This window comes from Scyliorhinus torazame, chromosome 12 (genome assembly GCF_047496885.1).
Source record: "Scyliorhinus torazame isolate Kashiwa2021f chromosome 12, sScyTor2.1, whole genome shotgun sequence".
In the NCBI taxonomy this organism is placed as follows: Eukaryota; Metazoa; Chordata; class Chondrichthyes; order Carcharhiniformes; family Scyliorhinidae; genus Scyliorhinus; species Scyliorhinus torazame.
This window is the reverse complement of record NC_092718.1, coordinates 167,307,094-167,334,573: the sequence shown is the minus strand read 5'-3', so window position 1 is coordinate 167,334,573 and position 27,480 is coordinate 167,307,094. Positions and strand designations below refer to the sequence as shown.

Genomic DNA, 27,480 nt, shown 5'->3' with positions numbered 1-27,480 from the left:
CTTCTGTGCCTGGTGATGTGGCTCCACAGGCCAATCTTACAATGGATGTTGATGGGTAGCTCTGTTTCGCTTCAGACTGGAGAAAGGCAGGAAGCCCCGGACTGTTTCCACACTGTGCAAGGTCAAGAGAGCAGTTTACCTGCTGCTGAGAGTACACCATCAACACGAAGGAGTGTACTTCTAACACATCTGAAAGCGGTTAGCACTGCTAACTCACAGCGCCAGGGACCCCGGTTCGATTCCGGCATTTTGGCGACTGTGTGGAGTTTGCACGTTCTCCCCGTGTCTGCGTGGGTTTCTTCCGGGTGCTCCGGTTTCCTCCCACACTCCAAAGACGTGCAGTTGGGAGGATTGGCCATGCTACAATTTCCCCTTGGTGTCCAAAGATGTGCAGGTTAGGTGGGGTTATGGGATGGGGTGGGGGAGTGGGCCGAGGCAGGGTGATCTTTCAAAGGGTTAGTGCAGACTCAAATGGCAGAATGGCCTCCTTCTGCACTGTAGGGATTCTACAGTCCAGAGCTGTTCTTTCAACATCATAAAGTGTGGAACACTGTTCAAATTGCTCTTCAGCGGGCTCATAGGAACAGATTCAATAAGTAATTTTTAATAAGGGAAGTGGATAAATACAGGAAGGAGAAAAAATAGACATGGGGAAGAGTCAAAGAATGGAACTATTTAGATCGTTCTTCAAAAGAGCCAGTGCATACTTGGTGAGCTGAACAGATCCTTCTGTTATAATATTCTACGGTGCTACAGAGACATACTGGGGGACTGGCTGGCATTGATCATGGGTCGCCTGGGTGTCAGTCCCCTGGCACCCTGCCAATAGCAGACAATTTAAGGAGAGATATTAACTGGCTGCTCTTGCACAGCTCCCCGCAATCAACATTAGTGTAGAACTGCAGCCGATGTCAAGGGATTAGCAGCAACATTTAACATGAGAACCCAGTTGAACCAAATAAAGATTATCAGCTATGGCTTTTTTTTTGTTCCATGTATTTGCAATGTAATCAATTTCTGTTCAAAGAAGGATTCGCTTCAAAACAGTTAGTTATTCAGTGCTTGCCAGTAATCCATTGAGACCTTGTGCCCCAGAGGCCAGTCTCATTGATCACCCATTAATGACTCAGTCACCAAACCCAAGTTTCTGAATGTATTAATAGGCTGTTTCCAAAAGGTGAAACGGAGGAGATATGTCAGGTTAAGGAGGTTGCAGTGTCATCAATTCTCATCTAGACATTTGATCAATATGCACATAGATACAATACCAGACAAAAGGAGCTTAATCTCTTCCTCCTCTGCATATGTCACTGTTCTCCTGGTCTATGGCAGTGCAGGTGGCTATCACCCTCTGGCATTGCAGCCAACTAGGCGTTATTTGTATGCCACCTTAGATGATGAACATTGGAAGAGGTTAGGGGTGGCTGGTCGGTGGAAGAGAAATAGGGTTTTCACAACTGGGCTTATCCTGTCCTCACCCAAAGTACACATGCAGTAACACAATGGTGAGCACTGTTGCTTCATTGTTCCAGGGTCCCAGGTTCGACTCCCGGCTTGAGTCACTATCTGTGTGGAGTCTGCACGTTCTCCCTGTGACTGCGTGGGTTTCCTCCAGGTGCTCCAGTTTCCTCCCACAAGTCCCAAAAGATGTGCTGTTAGGTAATTTGGACATTCTGAATTCTCCCTCGGTGTACCCGAACAGGCACTGGAATGTGGTGACTAGGGGTTTTCACAGTAACTTCATTGCAGGGTTAATGTAAGCCTACTTGTGACAATAACGAGTATTATTATTATTATATGCACCTCTCAGTGACAGCCAATGTAATGTGATCAGAAGCAATTTCCTTTTCGGAACTGAATGGCACTGTGGTTAGTTATGGTACTGCAATGAACGTGTTATTGAATCAGGGATTAAACTCGAGTCTGTATGCCTCAGTACCACACTTGTATGCAATTATCCAGCAAATCAGCAGAGAATCGGACATTAAACTCCAAAATCTAGGACTTGCCTGCTCCCTCTGCAACTGGCTCCTCGGCTTCCTCATCCATAGACCACAATCTGGAAGTATAAACATCTCCCCCATGATAGTCCTCAATACTGGGGCCCTAGCCCCTACTATACCCCCTATACACACACAACTGTGCCAGAATTTGACTCCAACTCCATCTACAGGTTCGCTGATGACAGCCTTAGTGGGTCGGATCTCAAATAATGATGAGTCAGAGTACAGGAGGGAGATAGAGAACTTAAGTGTTGTGGTGTAACAACAACATTCTTTCCCTCAATGTCAGCACAGCTAAGGAGCTGGTCATTGCCTTCAGGAAGCAAAGTGTCGTACACACCCCTGTCGGCATCAAAAGGGTCGAGATGGTTGACAGCTTCAAATTCCTAGGTGTGCAAATCACCAAAAATCTGTCATGGTTCACCCACGTCAACGCTACAACCAAGAAAGCACAACAGCGCCTATACTTCCTAAGGAAACCAAGGAAATTCAGCATGTCCACATTGACTCTTACTAATTTTTACAGATGCACCATAGAAAGCATCCGATCTGGTTGCACCACAGCCTGGTATGGCAACTGCTCAGCCCAAGATCATAAGAAACTGCACAGAGTTGTGAACACAGCCCAGTCCATCACACAAACTCGCCTCCCATACCTCTCGCTGCCTTGGGAAAGTGGGCAGCATAATCAAATACCCATCCCATGGGCTATTCTCTCTTCCAACTTCTTCCATCGGGCAGGAAATACAAAAGTCTGGGAACACGCGAACAGGTTCTGAAACAACTTCTTCCCCGCTGTTACCAGACTGCTGAATGACCCTGCTATGGACTGCACTGATCTCTGAGAAACATAGAAAAAAATAGGTGCAGGAGGAGGCCATTCGCCACTTCGCGCCTGCTCTACCATTCATTTTGCTCATGGCTGATCATCCAACTCAATAGCCTAATCCTGCTTTCCTCCATATCCTTTGATCCGCTTTGTCCCAAGAGCTGTATCTGACTGCTTCTTGAAATCACACAATGTTTTGGACTCAACTACTTCCTGTGGTAACGAATTCCACAGGCTCACCACTCTCTGGGTGAAGAAATTTCTCCTCATCTCTGTCCTAAATGGTCTAACCCATATCCTCAGACTGTGACCCCTGGTTCTGGATACACCCACCATCGGGAACATCCTTCCAGCATCAACCCTGGCCAGTCCTTCTCTTCACACATATTCTCTACTGAGTAGTAAAGGGGTCAATTATTAGGGGGCATAGGTTTAAGGTGCGAGGGGCAAGGTTTAGAGGAGATGTACGAGGCAAATTTTTTACACAGAGGGTAGTGGGTGCCTGGAACTTGCTGTCGGAGGAGGTGGTGGAAGCAGGGACGATAGTGACGTTTAAGGGACATCTTGACAAATACATGAATAGGATGGGAATAGAGGGATACGGACCCCGGAAGTGCAGAAGATTTTAGCTTAGACGGGCAGCATGGTCGACACAGGCTTGGAGGGCCGAAGGGCCTGTTCCTGTGCTGTACTTTTCTTTGATCTTTGTTCAAGTACTGCACTCCGTAAGCTCACCCGATGCCTGTGCCTATGTATTTACATTGTATATTTATGTATGTCCTTTTTCTTTTGTCATGTATGGAACGATCTGTCTGGACTGTACGCAGAACAATACTTTTCACTGTACCTCGGTACACGTGACAATAAATCAAATCCAAACTTTGAATGAGAGTTCTCAAGATACATCAATTTTCTGTTAGGTAAAGCTCACCAGGGGATGCGGGTGAAAGTCAGGTAAATGGAGATAAGGGACGGGTCAGCAAGGATCTAATCGAATGTCAGAGAAGACGTTGAGGGGCTGCATGGACTACTCCCAAAGGAAGGTAACGAATATAACTTTCAGGGGAATACAGTGCATTCAGAAAAGATGAGCGGCTAAAAAAGGTAGCGCAGCCAAATATGTCAGGAAGGAAAATAAATTTATTCTCAGTGAGGCAAAAAGTGACACATGTAAATATTCTGGTTAAATATCTCCAATATAGGGCAGCACGATGGCGCAGTGGTTAGCACTGGTGCCTCACGGCACCAAGGGTCCGGGTTCAATCCCAGCCCCGAGTCTGAGTGGGTCTGACCCACATCCCAAAAATATGTGCAGGTTAGGTGGATTGGCCACGCTAAATTGCCCTTCAATTGGAAAAAAAATGAATTGGGTACTCAAGTTAAAAATGTATATATATATAATATGAAGATATCCAAGCTGACATCATGGCAGGTGATCCACCAGAAGGAGAATCCATTCTACGGAGACGGGAAGGGGGTGCAAGGGGAGAAACATTTTATCGGGAAAATCAACCCGATAATAACTGGGAAAAGATGTGATTTAGCATCCCAGCTGTTACGTATGGCCCATAGAATCCCTACAGTGCAGAAGGAGGCCATTTGGCCCATCAAGTCTGCACGATCCTCCAAAAGAGCACCCTACCTAGGCCCGCTCCCCCACCCTATCTCCATAACCCCACCTAACCTACACATCTTTGGACACTAAGGGGAAAGCTAGCATTGCCAATCCATCTAACCTTCATAGCTTTAGCTATGAAGTGAGATTAGATAGACTGGGGTTGTCTTCCTTGGAGCAGAGGAGACTGAGGGGGGACATGATTGAGATGTATAAAATTATGGCGGCGTAGATATAGGAAGAAACATTTCCCCTTGGAGGAGGGATCAATGACCAGGGGACATAGATTTAAGGTAAGCGGCAGCTTCAGAGGGAATATGAGGGGAAACCTTTTCACCGAGAGGGTGATAGGAGTCTGGAACTCACTGCCTGAAAGAGTGGTGGAGGCAGAAACCCCCGTAACATTTAAGGCATATTTAGATGTGCACTTGCGATGCCAGGGCATACAAGGATATGGACCAAGTGCTGGGAAATGGGATTAGACCGGCACAGACGTGAAGGGCCTTTTCTGTGCTGTAGACCTCTGTGACCAGGAGCTGGATATCTAACTTAAAAATAAAATGACCGTACTGTGGATTGTGCATTGAATTTGTGCTTACACAGGGTATAAATTCGAAAGGAGCACTTCCACCATCAATGCTGAGACATTCCCATATAGTACTGCTTCCAATCCCCACCAGGTATAGCTTCTGTACCACCTTTCTAACCCACCTACAATTCCTCACCTCTACTCATTTGTAATGTTGAACTCTATTTATAGTTTTTGTCTACAGACAATTATTCACAGTCTTTCAACAATACATACAAATCTATCAACAATACGTCATGGAGTTCAGCAGAATCCACATGGGATGTCAGGACAAGGACAGCGCTCCTTCTGAATCTACGTTGACTGTTATTTAATAAGTTATTATTGTCCAGATGTTCACCTTGGTGAAGCCCATCTTCTGCTCTGCAGGATTTGTGGAGGTCATGTTCCTTCTGATTCTTTTCCCATGATTAATTTGGGGCCATGTCCGTTTGGGATGAGTGAACTTTCTGGTTTTAAATATATATTTATGCCTTGTGCTTGACATTCTGCCTTTCTGAAGGTGTTCCGTTTGCTCTGCTCGAAAGATGAACAACTTTCCCAATCAATATGCCTGGGTTCCTTCATTTCAATGAAATTGGTCTTTCCTTTTTAAAACGTTCGATATCAAATTTGTTGATCGAGTCTAATTTAGCACGGTGGTGGCATTAGAGAAGGCAGCGCAGAAATTACCAAATGAATTAGCTAAAAGTCATAAGTCAGTAGAGCAATAGCAGAAGAAATTCAATAGAGACACTGTAAAGTACTGCCCAAAGGAATAGAAACAGAGAAATGAATACAAGTAAAAGGCTGCTCAAATGGCTGAGAATTATGTTAAGGGACTTCAGAGAGAAACAAAATCACAGTAAATTCAATGCTCAACGTGTCCAACCAGCGGCGAGCACCAATTAACTACCAACACAAATAATGCAAATCAAGAGAAACTTATGAGGAAATTGCACTTTGTTGGAGCACACCTCGAGTACCCTGCATACAGCTCTGCTCATTGCTGCATGAAGGCTGGAGGTACATTATCAGGTGATGCATGGAAGATCTACAATGGGGCCAGACGTACATCATGGGATGAAGAGGGAGACTGTCACTAAGCTGCTTACAGCTCTTTCCTGTTCTATATCTGTTACACTACCAATTACGAGATGAGAGTAGAGAGTAATCGAGGCTTTATTACACAGAGATGTGTGGCCTCCTACAGCTGCTGCCGAAATGGCTGCAGTTCGGAGAGCACACACATTTATACTCCGCCTACTGGGCGGAGCCAGCAGGCAGGGATCTACCCCCGTACCTGTAGTACAGGGGCCTTACCGTAATACCCTTGTATGCAGTGCAGTATATACAATATAATACAACAGTGGAGACGACCGCATTCACCCCCTGTTAAAAATGAGTCCAGCGGGGGTGGTGGAAAACTATTTACATACAGGTTGCCATTAAAATTTCAGAGAAGGTTACAAATTTAGAAGGTCGGGCACCCTGATCCGGCGTTGAGAGCGCCGCAGTACTGGTGGCGAGTCAGGCGTCGGCTCGGTCATCGGTGACTCCGGGAGCGTGTCGACATCCTCTTCATCCCCGGGTGGGACCAAGGGCAGGACGGATTGTCCTGGAGTGGGGGCTATGGTGGGGTGCACTGGGGGAAGGGAGGGTGGCACCTCCCTCCGGGCAGAGGGGGATGGGGTGTGTGGGGGCCCAGCTGGTGCCAGGTCCCGGAGGGAGACTGTGTCTTGGCGGCCGTCGGGGTACGCTACGTAGGCATACTGCGGTTTGCGTGGAGTAGCTGTATCCTCTCAACCAATGGGTCCGCCTTGTGGAGCCGCACGTGCTTGCGGAGGAGAACGGATCCTGGAGCTGCCAGTCACGTTGGGAGCGAAACCCCAGAGGTGGACCTCCTGGGGAAGGCAAAGAAACGTTCATGGGGGGGGGGTTACGTTAGTCGCCGTGCACAGGAGCGACCGAATGGAGTGAAGGGCGTCAGGAAGGACCTCCTGCCAGCGTGTGGCCGGGAGATTTCTGGAATTTAGGGCCAGCTGGACGGCATTCCAGACCGTCCCATTCTCCCGCTTCACCTGCCCATTTCCCTGGGGGTTGTAGCTGGTCGCCCTGCTCGAGGCAATGCCCCTGTTGAGCAGGTACTGGCGCAGCTCATCGCTCATAAATGAGGATCCCCGGTCGCTGTGGATGTAGGCGGGGAAACCGAACAGAGCGAAGATGGTGTTGAGGGCTTTGAAGACGGTGGCAGATGTCATATCGGGGCATGGGATGGCGAAATGGAATCTGCAATATTCGTCGACCACATTGAGAAAATAAGTGCTGCAGTCGGTGGAGGGGAGGGGCCCTTTGAAATCCACGCTGAGGCGTTCAAAGGGGCGGGAGGCCTTCACCAAACGCGCCCGGTCTAGCTGGTAGAAATGCGGTTTACACTCCGCGCAGATCTGGCAATCTCTGGTGACAGCCCTGACTTCCTCGATTGAGTAGGGCAGATTGCGGGCCTTAATGAAGTGATAAAAGCGGATAACCCTTGGGTGACAGAGATCGTCGTGCAGGGTCCGGAATCGGTCCACTTGTGCGCTGGCACATGTACCTCGGGACAGGGCATCGGGGGGTTCGTTAAGCTTACCGGGGCGATACAAAATCTCGTAATTAAAGGTGGAGAGCTTGATCCTCCACCGCAAGATCTTATCATTTTTGATCTTACCCTGCTGTGTGTTGTTGAACATGAAGTCAACCGACCGTTGGTCTGTGAGGAGACTGAATCTCCTGCCGGCCAGGTAATGCCTGTAGTGCCGCACAGCTTCAACGATAGTTTGGGCCTCCTTTTCGATGGAGGAGTGCTGAATTTCGGAGGCATGGAGGGTGTAGGAAAAGAATGCCACGGGCCTGCCTGCCTGGTTGAGGGTGGCGGCCAGAGCGTCATCTGATGCGTCGCTCTCGACTTGGAACGGGAGCATCTCGTCGACCGCGTTCATCACGGCCTTGGCGATGTCGGCCTTGATACGGTTGAAGGCCTGGTGGCCTTAGCCGTCAGGGGGAAAACTGTGGAGTGGATGAGTGGGCGGGCCTTGTCCGCATAGTTAGGGACCCACTGGGCGTAGTACGAAAAGAACCCCAGGCATCGTTTGAGGGCCTTGGGGTAGTGGGGAAGGGGGAGATCCATGAGGGCCGCATGCGATCGGGATCGGGCCCTAGAACTCCGTTCTGAACCACATAGCCGAGGATGGCTAATCGGTTTGTGCTGAACACACACTTCTCCTTGTTGTAGGTTAGGTTGAGGAGTTTGGTGGTGTGGAGAAATTTGGAAAGGTAAGCGTCGTGGTCCTGCTGGTCGTGGCCGCAGATGGTGATATTATCCAGGTACGGGAAAGTGGCCCGCAGTCCGCACCGGTTAATCATTCGGTCCATCTCCCGTTTGAAGACCGAGACCCTGCTAGTGACGCCGAAGGGAACCCGAAGTAAATGGTGAAGGCAGCCGTCCACTTCAGACGCGGTGTACGGGCGGTCCGCCTTGCAAATGGGGAGCTGGTGGTAGGCGGATTTCAGGTCCACTGTCGAGATGACCCGGTACTGTGCAATCTCATTGACCATATCAAATATGCGTGGGAGGGGGTGCGCGTCGAGCTGTGTGTACCGATTGATGGTCTGACTGTAGTCAACGACCATCCTGTTTTTCTGCCCCGTTTTCACCACTACCACTTGGGCTCTCCAGGGGCTGTTGCTGGCCTCGATGATACCTTCCCGCAGCAGCCGCTGGACCTCAGACCTGATGAAGGTCCTGTCCTGGGCGCTGCACTGTCTGCTCCTGGTGGCGACGGGTTTGCAATCCGGGGTGAGGTTTGCAATCAGAGAAGACGCGTCGACCTTAAGGGTCGTGAGGCCGCAGACAATAAGGGGTGGTAGGGGCCTGCCAAATTTCAGGGTTAGGCTCTGGAGGTTGCACTGGAAGTCCAGGCCGAGTAGCAAGGCAGCGCAGCGATGGGGGAGGACGTAGAGCTGGAAGCCGCTGAACTCTACGCCCTGGATGGTGAGGGTGGCGATGTAGTACTCCCGGATTGCCACGGAGTGGGGTCCGGAGGCCAGGGAGATTCTTTGGTTAATGGGGTGTACCGCGAGGGAGCAGCACCTTACCGTATTGGGGTGGATGAAGCTCTCAGTACTTCCAGAGTCCAGAAGGCAGGATATCTCATGCCCGTCGACCTTCACCTTTGTCGATACGGTCGCGAGGTTTGCAGTCGGGACTGGTCGATCGTGACGCAGGCGAGACGTGGCTGGTCGGCGGCGGTTGCAGGCGATGAACGGCCCGATGAGGTGCCCGGCAGGCAGGGGTCCTGAGGCGGGGAAGATGGCGGTGCCCACGGGCCGCACGTGTTGTGAGGAGAGCAAGATGGCGGCGCCCACGGGCCGCACGTGTTGTGAGGAGAGCAAGATGGCGGCGCCCACTGGCCGCATGCAGTGGGTGTAGGGACAATAGCGGCGATTGAGCGGGCCTGGCACACCGCAGCGAAATGTCCTTTCTTGCCACAGGCCTTGCAGAGCCCGCTCCGCGCTGGGCAGCACTGCCAGGGGTGTTTTGTCTGTCCGCAGAAGTAGCACTTGGGTCCCCCGGGGTTGGTTGGCTGCCGCGCGGCGCAGGCGTGGGGTTGGCTGGGTGCGGTCACTGATGGGGGTCCACGATGGGGTGGCCACTGGCGGGGTCCACGATGCCCAGGAGGGGTGGGCCGTGCAGTCGGGGGCAAATGCCTGTACGTTGCGCAAGGCAACTGTGAGCGAGAGCGCTAGTTTCTTTTGTTTCTTAGAGGCCGCACGATCAAGCGTAGCCCCTTTTAAGAGGCGCTGGCGGATGTAGGCCGACCCTATGCCCGTAATGAACGCGTCTCTCATTATAGGTTAGAATGTTCAGCGGCCGAAACGGCCTGGCAATCACACTCTCTCACCAGGGCACGCCAGAAATCTTCCACAGATTCACCGGGAAGTTGGTGCCGTGTGGACAGGAGGTGGCTGGCGTAGATCCTGTTGGTCTGCTGAGCGTAGTTCTCCTTCAGTAGCGCCCATGGCCTCTGCGTAGGTAGGCACGTCCTGGATGAGGGGAAAGACATCGGAGCTCAGCCGCGTATACTGAATCTGGAGCTTCTGTGCTTCTGAGATTGGATCTGTCGCAGATCCGATGTATGCTTCAAAGCTAGCTAGCCAATGTGCGAAGTCCTTTTTGGCGTTGTCTGCTTGAGGATACAGCTGCAGGCGATCCGGCTTGATGCGGAGATCCATCTTTGCAAAATCTCTGTGTAATAAATTGATGCACTATCAATTACGACGAGACGAGAGTAGAGAGTAATCGAGGCTTTATTACACAGAGATGTGTGGCCTCCTACAGCTGCTGCCAAAATGGCTGCAGTTCGGAGAGCACATACATTTATACTCCACCTACTGGGCGGAGCCAGCAGGCAGGGATCTACCCCCGTACCTGTAGTACAGGGGCCTTACCGTAATACCCTCGTATGCAGTGCAGTATAAACAATATAATACAACAGTGGTGACTACCACAATATCTGATCCCCATGCATTGTCAGAGATATTCAGAGCTGAGGTTGGCAGTGAATTGGAGTAACATTCAGTCTTCCAACAGGTCCCCATCACCTTGATAAACAATAGCCACACACGCCCAAATTCAATAACCGTATGCTTTTACTGGTCGACTGTACTGTATTTCATAGAATTGCTACAATGCAGGCGACCATTCAGCCTATCGGGTCTGCATCGACCCTCGGGAAGAGTGCTTTACCAATGTACACTGGGGGCAGTCGCATTAATTAGAGGGTTGCTGGGGTGTGTCTCTTTAATTGGGGGGTCACTGTGGGGGGGGGTCTTTAATTAGGGGGTCTCGGGGGGGGGGAGTCTCTATAGTTTGGGGGTCACTGGGAGGAGTCTTTAATTAGGGGGTCTCTGAGTGGAGTCTCTTTAATTAGGGGGTCTCTGGGTGGAGTCTCTTTAATTAGGGGGTCTCTGGGTAGAGTCTCTTTAATTAGGGGGTCTCTGGGAGAGTATCTTTATTCAGGGGTCTGGTGGGGGTAGGGTGGACATGTCTTGCATTGTTGGGGGGTGGGTATGTGTGGCCTTCCGATGGACTTTGGGGCCAACTCCCTAAAAGTGTTACACCCTTGGCCCACCGCAAAGTCCCCCACGTCAGGGTCGCGTTTGTCAAAACCTGCACCAGTTCCCGTCCATGTGATTCCCATCCCAGAGGAGCGGTGAATCGTGCGGGCTTGGAGAATATGGTGCCGGGCTGGTTAATAGGATTCAAATGGGCCTTAATAAACCATTTGCATCCTCCCGCTGGCGGACCTCTGTATTTCATAGAATTGCTACAATGCAGGCGACCATTCAGCCTATCGGGTCTGCATCGACCCTCGGGAAGAGTGCTTTACCAATGTACACTCCCCACCCTATCCCCGCAACCTCACCTATCTACACATTGTTGGAGACTATGGGGCAATTTAGCGTGGCTAATCCATCTATGCTGCACATCTTTGGACTGTGGAAGGAAACCGGGGCACCCGGAGGAAACCCACGCAAACACGAGGAGAATGTGCAAACTCCACACAGTCAACCAAATGCTGGAATCGAACCCGGGCCCCTGGCACCGTGAGGCAGTAGTGCGAACCATTGTGCCACTGTGCCGCGTGGGTTTCCTCCGGGCGCTCCGGTTTCCTCCCACAAGTACCAAAAGATGTGCTGTAAGGTGCTTTGAACATTCTTTTTTTTTTTTTTAATATTTTTGTTGGCATTGTCAAAATTATACATATTGACGTTCGTTTTCATTTATTGTACAGGAAAAAAGGTTTTTTCTTAAGCTTCTCTATTTACAGTCTGTCACCATCTCAGTCAGCATACAATCTTCCTCCCCCCCCCCCCCCCCCCCCCCCCCCGCCATCCTCTTCCTAACCCACCCCCTCCTCCCCTGATGACCTCCCTGCTTTATCTGGGAGGGAGGGGGGTGTTCCCCCCTCATCTCATTTCCCCCCTATACCCCCCCTTCCATCTTGTGGATGGGGAAGGAGGTTGTCCCCTTTTGTCCCTCTCAGGCTCTCTCTTTTCACCTGCCCCCCACCCTCCCCCTGGGTTGCGCGTGCCTGACGTTCCTCCTTGCCTTTTTAAAAAACTTTCCAGTTTCCCTCTATACTGGCTGTTGCTGGCCTGGAACAGGTTCTGAAGCAGGCCGACAAATTGCCCTCGCGCAGTAAGGAAGTCTTCCTACGACCTTGGACAACGTCATGGAGAAGGCTGTCCAGGTTTCAACAAGTTTGGGACAAGCCCAGAACATGTGGGTGTGGTTGGCCGGGCCTCTCTGGCACCGCTCACATTTGTCCTCCACCTCCGGAAAGAACCTGCTCATTCGGGTTCTGGTCAGGTGTGCTCTGTGCACCACTTTGAACTGCATGAGGCTGAGCCTTGGGCAGGAGGAGGTAGAGTTGGCCCTGCTCAGTGCTTCGCTCCAGAGTCCCCAACCCACTTCTGTTTCCAAAGCCTGTTTGGTCCTCTGCGACCACCTCTGATACTCAGCTCTCCAGTCTATTGGCCAAGACCTTTGCGAGTATTCTCGCATCCACATTGAGCAGCGAAATGGGTCTCTATGATCCACATTCCGTCGGGTCTTTGTCTTTTTTGAGTATCAATGAAATTGTGGTCTGCGCTAGTGTAGGAGCAAAATGTTCCTTGATAGCGAGTTCGCGAACATGTCCCTTAGATGTGGGGCCAGGGCCGGCGCGAACATTTTATAGAAGTCCGCTAGGAACCCGTCAGGTTCCGGCGTCTTCCCCATCTGCATGGAGCTGATCCGCTCCATGATTTCTCCTAGCTCTATTGGTGCTTCCAACTCCCCCCGTCTGTCCTCCCCCACAACAAGTATTTCCAGTCCGTTGAGGAACTATTTCATCCCTACAACCCCGTCAGGGGGCTCGGAGGTGAACAGTTCTCGGTAGAAGGTCTCGAATGCTCGGTTGACCTCTTTTTGTTCTGCTTCCAGTCTGCCTCTGCTGTCCTTTACCTGCGCTATATTTCCCTCTTGGCTGTCTGCTTTGTCAGCTGGTGAGCCAGTAGGTGGCTAGCCTTTGCCCCATGTTCGTAGAAGGTCCCCAGTGTCTGGCGGAGTTGGTACACCGCTTTCCAGGTGGATAGCAGGTTAAAGTCCATTGGTAGCTTTTTCCTCTCCGCCAGAGACTCCACGGAGGGTGCCTCGGAGTACTTTCTGTCGACCTCCAAGATGGAGTCGATCAGCTGTTGCCTGGCCTCCTCTCTTCCCTATCTCCACGTGCCTTGTAGGCTATAATTTCCCCTCTGATCGCAGCCTTCAGTGCATCCCAGAACGTGGAGGGTGAGACTTCCCCATTCCGGCTGTTACTCACATAGTCGCCGATGGCCTGCGATGTTTTCTGTCAGAAGGCCTTGGCGGCCAGGTGGTCCGTGTCCAGTCTCCACGTTGGGCGCTGCGCACGGCCTGTCTCCAACGTCACATCCACGTAGTGTGGAGCGTGGGCGGAGATGACTATCGCGGAGTACTCCGCTCCTATAATTCCTGGAAGCTCCGATTTCCCCACTGCAAAGAAGGGGATGCTGGTATATCCCTTGTGCACTTGTGAAAAGAACGAGAATTTGTTTTCTCCCGGTGTAGGAACCTCCACGAGTCCACCCCCCCATCTGCTCCATAAATGCTCCAAGTTCCTTAACCATGCCTGTCTTTTCCCTGATCTGGGGTTCGCTTGGTCGGTCAGCGGGCCCTGTACACAGTTAAAGTCACCCCCCATCATCAGTTGTTGTGTGTCAATAACGGGGATTTCCACCATGGTCTTTTTTTACAAATTCTGTGTCGTCCCAGTTGGGAGAGTACACGTTCACCAGCACTGTCGGTGCTCCTTCCAGGACACCACTGACCATGATGTACCGTCCCCCTGGTCCGTAACCGTCCTAGTCTCTGTAATCGTCCTAGTCTCCGTAAATCTCGTTCTCTTGCTGATCAGTATGACTACTCCCTGAGCCCTCGTCCGGTAGCATGCCTGGTATGTCTGTCCCACCCAGCCCTTCCTTACCAGTAGTCTGTCCTTCTCCCTCAGGTGTGTCTCCTGTAGGTAGATTATGTCAGCCTTCAGGCTTCCCTGGATCTTTTCACTGGCCCGTTAAGTCCCCTTGCATTCCAGGTGACTATCCAGATGCGGTGTTTCTGACCGCCCATTCCTGCGGGATCAAACAGACTTACCTGTTGGACCCTGCATTCCGGGGTTTCCCTTTCTTTGGGGGCCATCCAAAATGGCCACAGTCACCGCTCTCACCACGAGGTCAGATCCCTGCTTTCCAGGGTCTCCATTTATCCAGGGGGCACCCAACATGGCCGCCAACTGTGTGTACGCCACGTGGGTGCGCCCCTGCACTCCGGGGTCTACCTTTGTTTCGGGATCCTCCAAAGTGGCTGCTTGCGGCACCATCTTGATTTATCAGCCTGTTCCATGCCCGCCGAGGCCTGTGTCTGCCTTGCTGCCAACCTTTTCCTAACTTTCTGCCCCCTTTCTGTTCTACGAGTTCCCCCTGTTCCCCCCCCTCCCAGTCTCCCCCCTTGGCCAGACGTTCCCTCTCCCCCAAGAGGTGCGCCGTGGCCACCCTTACTGCCCGTCGTCCCATGCTAGCCCTCCCTGCTAGTACGGTGGCTCCCCTCCTTGGGCTGACTTAGCCCTGCCTCGATTCTGGGCTTTCAGATTCTTCCCCAGGCCGTCTATCATGCGCTGGAGGGAGGCCATCGCTTCCGTCACCACCTCCTTCAGCACTACCATTTAATCGCCTCCCTCATGACAGCCAGTTCCATTTTTTAGGAAACTCTTCCACCCCTCCCCTGGTGTGTGTGTGTGGGGGTCCGCTCCTGTTCCGCCATTTGGGTCGCCGGTCTTCCCCGCTCCTGGTTCACCGGGGCTTCCACCTCGCCTCATGGGTCCACTGGTCCGTCCGCTTATTGCCCGTGACCCTTTCCATCGCTTCTGCCTTCTCGCCGGCTCTTTGAACTGCCGCTTGCCGGCACCTTCCTTTCCACTTCGTTGCTGTCCGCACCGTCTGGGTTTGGGAGGATTTTGGGTGTTTTTTTGGGCCAAAAATCTCAAAACATTCAGTATTTTGGGTCTGATTGGGAGGAGAGCCACCTGATGTGTGCCCGCTCCGCACATCACCACCACCGGAGGACCCGTGATTTGGACATTCTGAATTCTCCCTCCGTGTACCCAACAAGCGCTGGAGTGTGGCGACTAGGGGATTGTCACAGTAACTTCATTGGCAGTGTTAATGTAAGCCTACTTGTGATACTAATAAAGATTATATTTTATTGTCCTGCAGCCAAGATCTTCCACTGGTTTATCAAGCTGCTCCCATGTCACTAGATGATAAGGGAACAGTATTTATAAATGAGCTCCATTATACTAACCCTAGAGATGCACAGCTTACCTCTGCTTGGATTTGTCACAGCCAATCACTCCTCACGGAGCAGACAATGGCAGAATTCTGTAGTGAAGACTTTCTCAGGGAATCCTTCCAAAAATGACCTTTTCCAAAATCCTGCATTTGCATTTCAATCCACGTGGGGAGATTAGCTGGAAACCATTCACTGATGCGCAGTAAAGAAGCTTCTGTATTGACAATGCCTCCTAATTAAGTGATATTACTTGGCATCATTTGCTGGTGCTGAACAATGAGCGGCGGATCAGAATTTATTTCCTGTAGGATTACGATATTCTTCCTCATCAACCAAGAAAATTTGATTATCCCAATCTCCTTTATAATTGTACCACGAATTGTACAGTAGCTGTTCCTCTCCTAATTAAGTGATATCAGTCTGGCAAGTGGGATGGGGGGGGCGGGGGTCGTGGACAGAACCATTGTGATCTTTGCAGTTGGTACTGCTGGCTGCTGTACCTTCACGTCTCTCCTTTCATTAGGTATTTTCTGCTGTATCGGTCACTGTGATCACAACGCGCCCCCCCACAACCACACACACGCAAAGATGAAAACTGCGTTGGAAACAGAGACAGAACAGGATCTGGATTAAAAAAGACGTCAATACACAGGAGTCTATCTGCTGTGAAACAGGACACAGCTTTATAGGAAATAATACCATCTTAGTCACCAATAGGTTATCATTTTACTTGGGCATTCATTTTACATGGTTTGCCAAATCTCCAGGCTTGTCCCGGCAATTGAAGTTTGATCTCTTACACTGCTGTAAGCTACCCATTTATTGCTTCTCCTGCTTTATGTCAGGTTTCACGCAGTTGGAGGTATTCTTGTTTTCCACTCAGGGATTGAAAGTCTCAATGATCACAGAATCTTTACGGTGCAGAATGAGGTCATTCGGGTCTGCGTTGGCTTCCTGGAAGAGTGTTCGGCCTCGTCTCGCTCCCCTGCCTTTAACCCCGTAACCTTACTCATTCTTTTCAGGTAGCAGTCCAGTTCCCCTTTCAATACCTCGATGGAATCTGCCTCCGCCACCCTTTCAAGAAGTTTGTTCCAGGCTCCCACCACCCCCAGGTAAAAATGTTTTTCCTCACATCACTTTTCCTCCTTTTGGCCTCTAGTTGTAGATGTACTCCAGAGTGGGAATAGTTTCTCACTATTTACCCTGTCCATACCCCTCAGAATCGTGAATACCTCTATCAAGTCTCCTTTCAGCCTTCTTTTCTCCAAGAGAAACAGTCCCAGCCTCTCCGACCTATCCCCATAACTACTGTTCTTTATCCATGGAATCACTCGTGTCAATCTCCGCTGTACTCCCTCCAACGTCATCACATCCTTCTGCAAGTATGGCACCCAGAACTGGACAGTCTCCATCTGAGGCCTACCTAGTGTCTGATACAAGGGTAACATGACCTCCTTACGTTTGTACTCAATGCTTCTTATTAATAAAACCTAGGATACCATGCGTTTCATTAACTTTTCTTTCAACATGCCCTGCCACCTTCCAATGACTTGTGCACATAGATATGGAGATGCCGGCGTTGGACTGGGGTGGGCACAGTAAGAAGTCTTACAAGACCAGGTTAAAGTCCAACAGGTTTGTTTCAAATAACTAGCTTTCAGAGCGCAGCGTCTTCATCAGGTGAGTGAAGATGTGGGTTCCACAACCACATACACAGACAAAGTCAATGATGCAAGATGATATTTTGAATGCGAGTCTTTGCAGGTAATTAAGTCTTTAACGGTCTAGACAGAGCGACTGGAGAGAAGGATAATCACAGGTTAAAGAGGTGTGAATTGTCTCAAGCCAGGACAGTTGGTAGGATTTCGCAGGCCAGATGGTGGGGGATGAATGTAATGTGACATGAATCCCAGGTCCCTGTTGAGGCCGTACCCATGTGTGCGGAACTTGGCTATAAGTTTCTGCTCGGCGATTCTGCGTTGTCGCGGGTCCTGAAGGCCGCCTTAGAGAACGCTTACCCGGAGATCAGAGGCTGAATGCCCTTGACTTTTGAAGTGTTCCCCGACTGGAAGGGAACATTCCTGCCTGGCGATTGTCACGCGATGTCCGTTAACCTGCGATTATCCCTCTCTCCAGTCACTCCGTCTGGACCTGTGAAGACTTAATTACCTGCAAAGACTCGGATTCAAAGTATCATCTTACACCATTGACTTTGTCGATATAGGTGGTTGTGGAATCCACCTCTTCACTCACCTGATGAAGGAGCTGCGCTCCAAAAACTAGTGATTCGAAACAAACTTTAACCTGGTGTTATAAGACTTCTTACTGTGTACATGGACACCAAGGTTCCTCTACCTCCTTTAGAGTTTCTCCCTTTAGCTTAAACTGTCTCTCCATATTCTTCCTGCCAAAATGAATCACCTGCCAGTTTGCTGCATTAAACTGCATCTGCCACTTGTCTGTCCAATCCACCAATATGTCTATGTCCTTTGAATATCATAGTAAACAACTTTCATAGACAGAAAACTAGTTTCTGTGAAATTAACAGAAAGCACTTAACTCTCTTTGATGGCGGAGCAGATTCGATGGGCCAAGTAGCCTAATTCTGCTCCTATGTCATATGGTCCAGGAACTGTCAATCAAAGCTTGATGATTTTTACAGACTGGACTGCTCTCTGTCTTCCAGACAGGAGTCTCCTGTGGGGGTGGGGATGGGGGGAGGGGGGGGGGGAGGGAGGGGGGAAGAGAGACTTCCAGATAGGGATCTCTCTCCTGGGGTGGGGAGGGGGGGGGAATCATCCAGACAGGGGTCTCTCTTCTGGAGAGGGGAGAGGGGGGAGGGGTTCCTGACAGGGGTCTCTCTTCTGGGGGAGGGCTCCAGACATTAGAAGGCTAGTCGGATGCTAGAACACCAGCTAAGGAAACGGGAGGCGGCGAGGGAGATTGGGACAGTGATTGGGACAGTGAAGAACAGAAGAGGGAATACAACCTTGGATCCGGTGAGGGTGAACGGGGTGTTTATGGACTTTTATTGCAGGTTATACGAGTCGGAACCCCCAGATGGGACGGAGGGGGTGGGGTAGTTTTTAGAGGGATTGGAATTTCCGAGGGCGGAAGAAGAGCTGGTGGAGGGGCTAGCGGCCCAAATTTGGCTGGTGGAAGAGGTGGAGGGGCTGGAGGCGATGCAGTCGGACAAGGCCCCGGGCCCGGACGTGTAGCCAGTGGAGTTCTATAAAAAGTTTTCAGAAGTGCTGGGGCCCTTGGTAAGGGTGTTTAATGAGGTTAGTGAGTGAGGGGTACTTCCTCCGACGATATCACAGGCCTCGATTTCTCTCATCCTGAAGCGGGATAAGGATCCGGAACAATGTGGGTCGTACAGTCCAATCTCCCTTCTAAACGTAGATGTCAAGATCTTGGTCTCGCGAATAGAGGATTGTGTACTAAGGGTAATAGTGGAGGACCAGACGATGTTTGTGAAGGGGAGGCATTTAGCGGCGAACATTAGAAGGCTGCTAAATGTGATTATGATGCCCTCCGAGGGAAGGGAGGTGGAGGTGGTGATCGCCATGGATTCTGAGAAGGCCTTTGATTGGGTGGAGTGGGAGTATTTGTGGGAGGTCCTGGGGTGGTTTGGGCAGTGTTTTGTGGTCTGGGTCCGGTTGCTGTACCAGGCACCGGTGGCGAGTTTGCGGACGAACCAAGTGAGCTTGGATTATTTTAGGCTGCACCTGGGGATGAGGCAGGGATGTCCACTCTCCCCCTGTTGTTTGCCTTGGCCTTAGAGCCATTGGCGATGGCGTTGTGAGCGTCAAAGGACTGGCTGCGGATAGTACGGGGGGGATGGAGCACAGGGTCTCGCCATACGTGGACGACCTATTTTAGTATATTTCTGAACCGCTGGGGGGGGGGATTGGAGAGATTATGGGGACCCTTGGGGAATTCAGCTGGTTTTTGGGGTACAAATTGAATACAGGCAAGAGCAAGGCCTTTGTGATTCAAGCAAGGGGACAAGAGAGGAGATTGGGGGAGATGCCGTTTAAGGTGATGGGAGCTTTTGGTATTTGGGTATCCAGGTGGCGCGGGAGTGGGAACAGCTACACAAGCTGAATTTGGTTTGGTTGGTGGAGATAAAAGGGGACTTCAGAAGGTGGGATATGCTCCCGCTGTCACTAGCGGGGAGGGTGCAGACGATAAAGATGACGGTTCTCCCGAGGTTTTTGTCTGTATTTCAGTGTCTGCCTATTTTTATCCCCAAGGCTTTCTTTAAGAGGGTGAATGTGGTGCTCTCTGGGTTTGTGTGGGCGGGTAAAACCCCAAGGATAAAGAGGGTGCTGCTGGAGCGGGATTGAGGGGAGGGGGGCTGGCCCTACCGAATTTCAGAAACTGCTACTGGGTGGCGAACATATCAATGGTCAGGAAGTGGATAGTGGGGGAGAGGTCGGTGTGGGAGCGGCCTCATGTAGGGGCACATGTCTAGGGCCATAGGTAACGACATCTCTGCCGCTCTCGCAGGCTCGGTACAGCACAAGCCCGGGGGTAGTGGCTGCCTTGAGGGTGTGGAGACAGTGGCGGAAGGATATGGGAGTGGAGAGGGCATTGGTATGGGCACCAATTTGTGGCAGCCACCAGTTTGCACTGGGGGGGGCTAGATATGGGGTTTTGGAGGTGCCAGCAAGCTGGGATCGAGTGATTTGGGGACCTGTTTATTGATGGCAGCTTTCCGTGCTTGGAGAATTTGGAGGAGGAGTTTGAGCTGCCCGGTGGGAATGGGTTCCACTACCTTCAGGCGAGGGATGTTGCCCAGGGACAAGTTTCGACCTTTCCACACCTGCCACACCATGGGATACAGGACAAGATAGTGTCGAAAACAGGAGTGGGGAAGGGGATGGTCTCAGAAATTTACAGAGAGCTGATGGAGTGGGAGGGGGCCCTGATAGAGGAGGTGAAGCGAAAGTGGGAAGAAGAATTGGGCAGGGTTGTGAGAGGATGCCCTGAGTAGAGTCAATGCTCCTTGTGTGCCAGGCTTAGCCTGATCCAGTTCAAGGTGATCCACAGGGCTCATATGACTGTGGCCCGAATGAGCAGGTTCTTTGAAGGGCTGCAGGATAGGCGGGAACGGTGTGTGGGAGGGCTTTGTTGTTTTTCCCTCTTGAAAATTGTTAAAATTATATGTGCCTTAATAAAATATTTTCCCCCAAAAAGGAATCTCTCGTCTGGGGGGCCTGGTGCGTCTCTTTAATTAGGGGGTTCTGTGTGGAGCCGCTTTAATTTGGGGTTTCTGGGGAATCTCTAATTAGGGGCTCTCTGGATGGAGTCTCGTTAATTCTGGGGGCAGTCGCATTAATTAGAGGGTTGCTGGGGTGTGTCTCTTTAATTGGGGGGTCACTGTGGGGGGGGGGGGTCTTTAATTAGGGGGTCTCGGGGGGGGGGGGGAGTCTCTATAGTTTGGGGGTCACTGGGAGGAGTCTTTAATTAGGGGGTCTCTGAGTGGATTCTCTTTAATTAGGGGGTCTCTGGGTGGAGTCTCTTTAATTAGGTGGTCTCTGGGTAGAGTCTCTTTAATTAGGGGGTCTCTGGGAGAGTATCTTTATTCAGGGGTCTGGTGGGGGTAGGGTGGACATGTCTTGCATTGTTGGGGGGTGGGTATGTGTGGCCTTCCGATGGACTTTGGGGCCAACTCCCTAAAAGTGTTACACCCTTGGCCCACCGCAAAGTCCCCCACGTCAGGGTCGCGTTTGTCAAAACCTGCACCAGTTCCCGTCCATGTGATTCCCATCCCGGAGGAGCGGAGAATCGTGCGGGCTTGGAGAATATGGTGCCGGGCTGGTTAATAGGATTCAAATGGGCCTTAATAAACCATTTGCATCCTCCCGCTGGCGGACCTCGACCCCTACGCTTGCGGGGGTCCAGAGAATCAAAATGGCGGCGTTCCAGTTTTCTGCCCGACGCTCGATTCTCTGCTGCCCACCGCCCGTAGCGGAGTTGTCAATGGGGCGAAGAATCCAGCACCTGGTCGACAATATCCAGAGATCAGAAGACCTGGGCCAGACTGTTTATGTTACGCGAGATACAGGAACAAATTCTCAGATCAAAAGGCCTCAATTTTTTAAACCATTCGGGATACAATAATATAAAGTACGCTGCCAATCCCAGAAAATGTTGCTTTCAAGCGAAGTTAACAAGACAGAGCTTTCTATGTTGCAGGTTTTGTTAGTAGATTTACACCTCAGCAATCTCTCTCTGTCACTTCGCATACTGATCTGACCCCACAGTGTCTGGTGACTTTTGGCCTGACCAGACACTGAGTTAATACCTGGAAAGAAATCCCAATCAGTGAAATGCATTAATTGAAAGACCCTAAACTCGCCTGAACACACAAGAAAATCCAAGACCTAATGAAATACAACTAAACTCATCCTGCCCCCCACCTGAGCTACAATCTAGCTCTCCCCCCCTCCCCCCCATTGAGTAAGTATTAATTTTATCCTCATCGCCACTCCTCATCCAGTCACCTCAATTTTCGATTCACCCCTCATTGACTGGAACTCCCTCCACCAAAGTCTTCCCTCCCACCAAATATGCTTCGCCTTCTTTGTTTCGCTGTTTACAGTAACCTTACCCTCCCAGCCCAGAGTCTATGCTTCAATTGTAAATACCCGGATCCTCGAGATAACTCAGACAGAAACACCAGATTAACTGCTGTGTTAATCCGTCCTGCTGCATTCCAAGGTTTGTACACAATCACCACCCCTTAGTCTCTATTCCTGCATACCCCCTTTAAACGTGTAGCATTTGGTATAGATTCTATCACCGTTCTGCCAAAATGTACCATCGCAATGTTGAATTTCATCTGCCACATTCCTACCAGACTCTCAGAGTCCCGCTTTAGTGTATTACTCTCCTCCTGAGTGTACTACACTTCTACACTTTGTTTCATTTGGCAAATTTCAAAACTGCTCCGGGGTCCCCCGAAGCTTTACTCGTTTATCGAAAACAGCGGTGGTCCCAGTACTGGACCTGGGGAAAACCATTGTATATATCCCTCCACTTTGAAAAGCAGCCTTTTACCACAACCTGGGGCCAATTTTGTATCCATGCTGAACTATTCCGCTTTCCCAGGAGCGTCAGCCTTGCTAACAAGCCGATTATGTAGCAACAGTGATAGACCAGCTTCGATCAACGTGTCTGAATCAAAGCAAAGTTATACATGAGACAGTAGCCAGCAAGCATCAGTCACTACTGTGGTATCAATAATCGAGCAATGCACTGAACGAGACAAATGGCTCTCTCCTTTCAGAATTGCCTCAACCTCTCACTTTACTGTCCCGGACAAATCAACCAATGGATGGGATCCAATCATCGTTAATGGTACAGTACATTCCATTATATACATGAGCTCATGAGTGTGGCTTTTATCACGAGCCCAAAATGATCTGTTCGATATTGAATATAGAGCCTGTGTTATTAGCACAATAAGCACCTCCTGTTGCATGTATAGCTTTGAAATTTACTTCACCTGCTTCATCTCTGTAAATGCTAATTTTCTAATTGATCAGTTTATAAAAATCCTGCCATCTCTTCAATTCTGCAACTGGTTCAGAGACAGGGGGCGAGATTCTCTGATCCTGTGTTTCTCGACGCCGTCAACATGCCCTCAGGAGCAGTAATTCTGACCCCTACAGGGGGCCAGCGCGGCACTGGAGTGACCCACGCAGCTTCAGTTGCCGATGCCGGCGTCAGATGGTCTGCCGCAGGTCTGCGCATGCGCCATGGGACCAGCGCCAATGTGTGCATGCGCAGTGGGACCAGCGCCAATGTGTGCATGCGCCATGGGACCAGCGCCAATGTGTGCATGCGCAGTGGCTCCCTTCTCCGCACTGGCCCCGACACAACATGGTGTAGGGCTACAGGGGCCGGCGCGGAACAAAAGAGGCCCCCAGCCCGAGAGGCCAGCCCGCCGATCGGTAGGCCACGATCGCGGGCCAGGCCACAGCAGAGGCCCCCACCCCCCCACCCCCACCACCAGGCCGCCCCCGGATGCACGCACGCCGAGATCCCGCCGGGTAAGACCACACGTGGATGGCACCGGCGGGACTCGGATTTCTTGTACGGCCGCTCGGCCCATCCTGGGCGGAGAATCGCCGGGGAGGGGGCTGCATAGAGTGGCCCCTGACCGGTGCTGCACCGACCGCACCGTGCCAATGGCGCCGATTCTCTACTCTCCGGAGAATCGGCGGACCGCCAATTCTCCGCTCTGGCCTGGGCTGAGAGAATCCCGCCGCCGATTCTTCCCGGACTCCTGCTCCCTCCTTCCCAGTTTGACTTTGCATATTTCCCCCCCCCCCAGCACCAGCCCTCCCAAATTACCCCAGATCCAGCACCACCACCCTCGTTCACCCACTCCCCCAGTTCCCCCCCCTCCAATACACTTGCAGTGCCGAGAAACACATGGCTATTCAACGCAATGGTTATTCAAGGGCCATGAACAGGGAGCGCGCAGCCGAGGCCGCACATAGCCCCGTTTTGCACAGTGGGAGCTCCGCTCGCCGGGACCCCCCACTGTAGTAAGAGATCTCCAAGGCCCCGAAACAATCCCTGCCTTCCCCCTCCCAACACCCATGAAGGGCAACTCCCCAGCCTGATTGTGCGCGCACAAAATGCAAGCTTGGCACCGCCAACCTGGCACCCTGGCTGCGCCCATGCGAGCAGACAATGCCACCTGGGCACCTTGACAGTGCCATGCTGGCACCCAGGTGGCACTGCTAGGCTGCCAGACTGGCACCAGCAGTGCCAGGGAAACACCCTGCCCAAAGGACATGCAGCTGGGGGCCTCCTTTTCCTGCAGACCCCCACGAGTGATGTTCCGTCTTGTCCCTGTTTGTGGGGACCAGTGCTGAACGGCGCTCGCCTGCGGTTTCTGAGGCGAAGGAGTTGAATCCCAATGACTGCCTGAGTTCCTGGCTGGCTGCCGGCTATCTGGTATCTGCTCTTTTTGATTGGTTGCCTGCCCGCCCACCTGAGTCCTGACTTGGAGGTCGAGAGTCGCTTCACTGCTGCCCCAATGGCTGTTGGCCAGTGCCTCCTCCTTGCCTCGCTGAAGCCTTCGCAGTGTCATGATATGCAGACATGCTGAACACAGAGAACAGGACATGACCAATGAGCAGGCAGGACACTCAGAGGGGGTATCTCACTATAAAAGGCACGAGGCACTCACACTCCGCCTCTTTCCACTGATGAACATCTACAGAGTGAGTCAGGGTGTATGTACAGTATCACACCTCCAGCACGTGGCTAAGAGCTAGTCTGGTTCAGTCAGACAGAGTAACCACACTTAGGTTAGCAGAGTCAAACTCATAGAGAACTGTGCTACTGGTTCAATAACTCAGATTGAACTAACTTCAAGGTCTGGAGTATCTTTTGGTTAAAGCTGCATCCAGTTGCAGCCTGTGTTATCCCAGAGTGCATAACACAACACGCAGCAGAAGCGGGATTACCACTTTTGGGGTCACACACAGTCACCGCTCAGTATGTGGGCCCCACATTGGCCGAGGCATCGCACTGCTGGGCTGTGTGTTTCATTGCAAGTCCGCCTCTGGTTAGGATCGCTTGTTTCAAGAACAAACTGCAGCACATGTATATTAAATATATTTATAGGGCACAATTGAATGGAGAAGAACCCGAGTCCCGTTTTTGGTGTGTTTAGCTGGGTGTTTCCTGGTGCTTGCAGTACCAAGAATGACCCCGCCATTAATCAGGACTCTGGTTTCCGGCCTCAGTGAGGAATGTTCTTTTTACGCCATTTTTTAGTGGCACCTGATCTCTGAACTCCCGCACTGCTGCTTCCGAACACCCCACCCCCCCCCCCCACAACTTACCAATTAGAAGTCCTCAACACCCCCCCCCCCCCCCACCTCGGCACCCCACTCCATACGTGCAGGGCGCTCCCAAGCCCGATCCCCAACATGGGAAAGATGCCACCTGGGCACCTTGGCACTGCTAGTCTGGCACCCTGGAAGTGCTGCTACCAGCCTGGTAATGGCACCCGGGCACCACCAGGGTGCCCAGGTGGCACTGCCATGGTACCACCCCTGCCGAGAGCCCAACCGTTCAGGGACCCACGATCGCCTGGGGGACCCATCCCCGCCCCAAGTGCCGGTACACCTGGTCCACCTTTGTGGAAACCAGCGCTAAACGGCTCCCGCCCGGCGTCTCCGAGGTGGGGTCGTTAGACCCCGCGTCTTGGGTAATTCTGACGCAGACATATTCAAGTGAGACTAACTGCTGATTTGAATGTGCAAATCTGGATCCTGCCCATCATTCGATCCCATGAGGTCTGGCGAGTCCGATAAATTCAGTAAGAGGCCTCTCGCGTATCTGGTCATGTTCTGGGTAGGGTACGATTGCGGCCAAAGTTTCCCACTTTTTGCACCCACCGTCAGCATCTAGCACACCCAGCTACAGGTACAGATTAGATACCAGGTAATGCTCCCGTTATTGCCTTATTATCAAACTGCATAACCTGAGTACAGAAGAGTACCCACTCCTGGTGCAATCTGACATTCTTGTCTCTCACACCAAGTCACCTTGACAATTCAGAGGGCACCAAACAGCAGGGCAGTTATCAGATGCCAGTCTCTGCCCGGTGGAGACTCGATGGACACTGAGGCAAATGTATTTCACGTCAAATCTTTGCAAATCAGCAGAGAGGAGCTGTAACCCTCAGCCCAGACTCAATTGAAACGACCGTGTTAATCCATATACCACTAACTCTGGATAGATGAGTCTCAGATTTCGGGATGGCTGGGGCCCTATTTGTTGGCCACAGCATTATTTAAAGTGCTGCTTTCAGCTCAAGTGAAGATTATAAATGATTCCAGGGTCATTCAAACCAGACCACAAGTCAATATCCCTCTCAGTGACAGGATAGCTCCTGCATCTCAGAACCCAATTGTCATCAATCTTGTAATTTGATCTCTTGGCATTTTTTGGAATGCATTTAGTTAGTTTGGCTGTTACGATACAGCAGGAATCATCGTACAATCTACATCTACATCATGCAAAAGCAAAATACTGTGGATGCTGGAAATTTAAAATAAGATGCAAAATAAAAGACTGGAGAAACTGTTCAGACGAAACACCTTTCTCTCCACAGGTGCCCAAAATGTTGAGTTTTTCCACCTTTTCATTTTGTTCTTAATCAACACCCAACTCGAAGTATGTGAATCGGTCAGCAAAAGGAAGAGCTACAGGGTTCCCTTACACCCCTTCCTCCCCTCTCAACTAATGAGCAAGTGACACTGTCACAAAACCACACCAAAAGCCAGCCTGGTTTTAAAGTGACTTCCATGAACAGGGAACTCTGGAACACTCCCAGCTGAGAAGCCAGAGTCCTCTGCCACCTGAAAAGGAAAATTGGCCAGTCCTACCCCGCCCCCCCCATCGGCAACCCCTGAACACGCTGAGGAGCTGGCTGGAGCCTGCCTTTACCACACACCCTTCCATCAAAATAAAGGGACAGGTCTGTGAACAGGCAGAACTATTTTTAAATCATAGGCCTCCTTTATTGCACAGCATTAAGTACACTTATAACAGTTAAAACTAATAAAGGGACTGGATAAAGTTCCTGCTACTTACCATCAGCCACAGTCAGAATCATGCAAGCTGGCCACCTCCTGCATGTGACAACTGGCTGCATTGCCATTGGTCAGTCAATTTGGGATGGATTTTTAAAAACTACAAATAAAGCACTGCAGCCTGTAATTTTCAATATAATACTTTTTGTGTGGGACGAAGCAGCTAATTTGAAGTTTAAAAATGATTTTAAACTACCATGACCTTTGAACTAGAGGTCAGAAGGACATGACAAAACAGTGCCTTCCCAGGCCTGGTTCTCAATTACACAAATTTAATTCAGGGATCCGCTATGGGCAGCACGGTAGCACAAGTGGCTAGCACTCTGGCTTCACAGCGCCAGGGGTCCCAGGTTCGATTCCCCGCTGGGTCACTTTTGTGGAG

The 27,480-nt window shown here is 51.1% G+C and overlaps 1 protein-coding gene across 3 annotated transcripts in view; it reads right to left on the bottom strand.

The window, feature by feature from the left end:
• Nucleotides 1-27,142, bottom strand: part of fkbp6 (FKBP prolyl isomerase 6) — a 134,172-nt gene extending 107,030 nt beyond the window's left edge. For all 3 annotated transcript variants that reach the window (XM_072469326.1, XM_072469325.1, XM_072469327.1), the window contains exon 1: nt 27,100-27,142. The gene's annotated coding sequence lies outside the window, so the exon portion shown is untranslated. The remainder of the gene's footprint in view (nt 1-27,099) is intronic.
• Between the last annotated feature and the right edge of the window lie 338 nt (nt 27,143-27,480).